This window comes from Spinacia oleracea, chromosome 6, assembly GCF_020520425.1.
Source record: "Spinacia oleracea cultivar Varoflay chromosome 6, BTI_SOV_V1, whole genome shotgun sequence".
NCBI lineage: Eukaryota > Viridiplantae > Streptophyta > Magnoliopsida > Caryophyllales > Amaranthaceae > Spinacia > Spinacia oleracea.
In genome coordinates, this window is record NC_079492.1 from 129,763,851 (window position 1) to 129,767,881 (window position 4,031).

Consider the following 4,031-nt stretch of genomic DNA (forward strand, 5'->3'; position numbering starts at 1 on the left):
CCAAACACCAACTTGCTGAAAAAGTTGCCATAGTGAAGCTGTTTTTCTTCGACAATTGCTTGATTATCCAGTTGTTGCGGATTAATAAACCTATTTGTTCACTGGCTTAGTTCTTCCAAAGACAAGAGCTTACCTTTGTTGCTGTTAAAATGAACAACTGTCTTAAAGCGTTGAACATAGATTATGGGATTCAATGCAGGAATGCTTTTGATTTGCGTGAATTGGTTGTAACTGTTAAACAGGATAAAAAACAGACCAATGAAAAGTTCAAAATATTTGGATTGCAATATTTGACGAATCTATTTACACCGGGTAAAGAATTGTTTTTGTACGTGCTTAAAGGTCCTGCAGCACCTCTAGGAAGTTGGGGTGCTACTATGTTGTCTTTACAACTAATTGAAGCAGCTACTCGTGATGCTTACTTGTGTTGCCTTGTTGCGTATTTCTCTTGTTAATTACTCCATATTTGGGAACTAAACTGCTTCCTCATGAAATTGTAATCAATCTAGCATTTCTGCTGCTAATATTTTCAGATGTGTCAGAAATAAAGTGTACTAAAAATATCAGCAACAGATTAAGCATATTCAACACACAAAAAAACATCATTTATCAAACTAGATTAAGCATATTCACCATTCAAAAACATCATAATGATCATATTCACCATTCAAAAATAACTTCATATAGTGACAGATATACTGAAACAATATGTAGTATTGATCAAAAACATCATATTTAAGCATATTCGCCATTGTTGCTTGGATCACACTTGTAGTATACCCTTTGTGGAATGAGTGTTGTATCGGAGCTACGAATGACAAATTTCCTCCCACGATAACAGATTTTATTTGGGACTCTAACATATGTGGACTCTTTATGTGTGGATGATGATTTTGAATGATAACTCATGACACAAAATGAGATGAAACTACAACAAAACAATTTGGTGACTAAATAAACACTCAGAACAGGGTTATTTATACTAAAACAATAAGCTACGGCTATTTTTCAATCCCAAAAAACTAGCCGTTGGGCTTTAAAAAGGTAATTTTTACATTTGGGCATTTGGTGAATTATATTTTAAAATAGGGGTATTTGGTGAAATAAGTTACAGTGTAGGGGCATTTGGTGAATTAGAAAAGTAGGCTAACGGCAGACTAACGGCGGACTAACGGCGCGTCATTAGTAAGGGTAGTTTGGGTATTATATTAAAGGTGAGGGGCATTTGATGAATTTCTGAAAGTTGAGGGGCATTTGGTGAATTTCGTGAAAATTGAGGGGTATTTCATGAAAAATCCGTAAATAATAAATGTTATTATTATTATTATTATTATTATTATTATTATTATTATTATTATTATTATTAAATTAAATTAAATTGAATTGAATTGAATTAAACTGAATTAAACTGAACTGAACTGAATGCTCCTGAACTGAACTGAACCGAATGCTCCTGAACTGAACTGAACCGAATGCTCCTGAACTGAACTGAACTGAACTGAACTGCCAAATAAGTCCTGAAACTAAAATTAAGCCAAAAAAAACAGGTCCTTAGTAATACCCCAAATTCTTATATGAGGCTGTCCTTACCATCAACTGATGGTGAGACCAGTTCACACTTGCGAATTTAGGTATGTTACTTCTATAGTTTAGACATGTTACCTTTTTTTATAATTTTAGAGGAGGTACTTTTTTTAGTTTAGGTATGTTACTTCTATAGTTTATACATGTTACTTTTTTTTATACGGAGTAGTGTTAGGGGAGATACCTTCTCAGTTTAGGTATGTTATTTTTATAGTTTAGACATGTTACTCTTTTTTTTATATATATATAATTTTAGAGGTAGTACTTTTTTTAGTTTAGGTATGTTACTTCTATAGTTTATACATGTTACTTTTTTTTTATACGGAGTAGTTTTAGGGGAGATACCTTCTTAGTTTAGGTATGTTACTTCTATAGTTTAAAATGTTACTTCTTTTTTAATAATTTTAGAGGAGGTATTTTTTTTAGTTTAGGTATGTTACTTCTATAGTTTAGACATGTTACTTTTTTTTATAATTTTAGATGAGGTACTTTTTTAGTTTAGGTATGTTACTTCTATAGTTTAGACATGTTACTTTTTTTTTTTTATACGGAATAGTTTTAGGGGAGGTACATTTTTAGTTTAGGTATGTTACTTCTATAGTTTAGACATGTTACTTTTTTTTTATATATAATTTTAGAGGAGGTACATTTTTAGTTTAGATATATTACTTTTTTTTTATAGTTTTAGAGGGGATACGCTATTGGTTTCGCGCTCGTCACACCATCAAGTTGATGGTGTGATTGATCTCACTGGAGACGCGCTTTAGTAATACATACTCCGTATCTGATATTGGAAATTACGTCCTCTATTGGGACATTCAACAGTGTACTAATGCAAAATTTATGATAATTTTTTTTCTTTTTACAGCTAAATTGATGATGCTAGAAAGAAATTGACATGCGTCAAAAAGTTAAAGAGTGGAACGATATCGACCCAGGTGCATGACATGCGTCTTCTAGCTGCTACAGAGTCCTACACTACTTTTCTTTTTTTTTGTTAATCAGCGTTGTGGGACCTCTTCTCTGTGCATCATGCACAAAATTAAAACAACATTCAATATTTGGAATTTTTCATATTTCAGCAACTTTTGAATCAAGCCTTCCCAACACGGTTAGTGACCTAGCGGTTATCCACCTATATACGGAGTATCTTCTTACTTCTGCCATTCATCTTTTCTTCAATTTCTTGCTTGATCTCTTCATTTCTGGTTTTCAGGTATGTATGTATGTGTATATTTTTTATCTATTTAGTGAACCAGTAGTATGTCTGTGTTACATGGACAAAAATCTAAGTTTATCTTCTTGTCAGACCCGTGCTTCATAGCTATAAAGTGATGTATCTGAAATCAAGTTAGATTTATTTCAGATGAAACCTTCCATTGGTTTTCCTTGTATTAAAATTCAACCCAAAAAAAAACAATTTGCACAGGTATTTGTTTCAAATGGAAATATGAGTATGATTTTGTTTTTAAACAAAATTGGATAAGTATTAAGTATATATATTGGAGAACATGATGCAGATGCAAGCATGGATACATCAACACATGATGCAGCTGCATCAAACATCAACAAACACAACAAACACAGCAACAAACACAGCAGTGCCTTGCTTGCTGCTTTGATGACTCAACTGCTCCAACTTAAAGATCGAAGTACACAGATTGCTGACATGTAATCATTGTACATGGATTGCTGACATGTACTAAGTAGTTAGTTACAAGCAGTAGGTTGTTATAACTAACTTTGGTCATTCTGATCAAAGCATCTTGTATCCTATGCATCTAGTATAAAAGCAAAGTTGATTGATAGCTTTTTGTAGTTTGTAATAAGAGTTAATTCTCTCAATAAAACTCTCTCCCTCTCTTTCTAAATTCGAAGTTCTGATTAAGAACTTCTTCATGGTATCAGAGCAGGCCATTGATTCTGCCATTTTTCTTTAAAATCCGCAAATTCTTAAAGCTACTGAAATCAGTAGATTGCTAACCAAGTTCAATTCAACTTGGGATTTTCTGTGATTAGTTCTTGTTTGTTTTTGAAATTGCTGATCAAAGATGACAGCAGTACAAGATCCTAATAGTGTTTACTATATACATTCTTCTGAGAATCCATATGCAGCCATTGTTTCAGACAAATTTGATGGAGAAGGGTATGCAGAATGGAAAAGAGGTATTCTGCTGGCATTTGCAATCAAGAATAAGGTTGGTTTCATTGATGGTAGCTTACCTAGGCCTCCAGTTGGTCATGCTGATTATCAAGCCTGGGAAAGATGTAATAGCATGGTTGTATCATATCTGTTAAGGTCTTTTAAGTCCAACACTAGCTAAGAGTGTAGTGTTTTTGTCCACTGCAAATGAAATTTGGAAGGATCTGGAGGAACGATTTTCAATAACTTCAGGGCCACAATTCTATGGGTTGCAGCAAAACTTGAGTGAAGTTTCCCAAGGTGA

At 33.1% G+C, this 4,031-nt stretch overlaps 1 long non-coding RNA gene across 1 annotated transcript; it reads left to right on the plus strand.

Moving 5' to 3' along the window:
* Positions 1 to 2,500: 2,500 nt before the first annotated feature.
* Positions 2,501 to 3,447, plus strand: LOC130462732 (uncharacterized). The gene is made up of 2 exons (XR_008923442.1): positions 2,501 to 2,800; positions 3,105 to 3,447. It is a non-coding gene; the product is annotated as an uncharacterized lncRNA (long non-coding RNA).
* Positions 3,448 to 4,031: the final 584 nt, after the last annotated feature.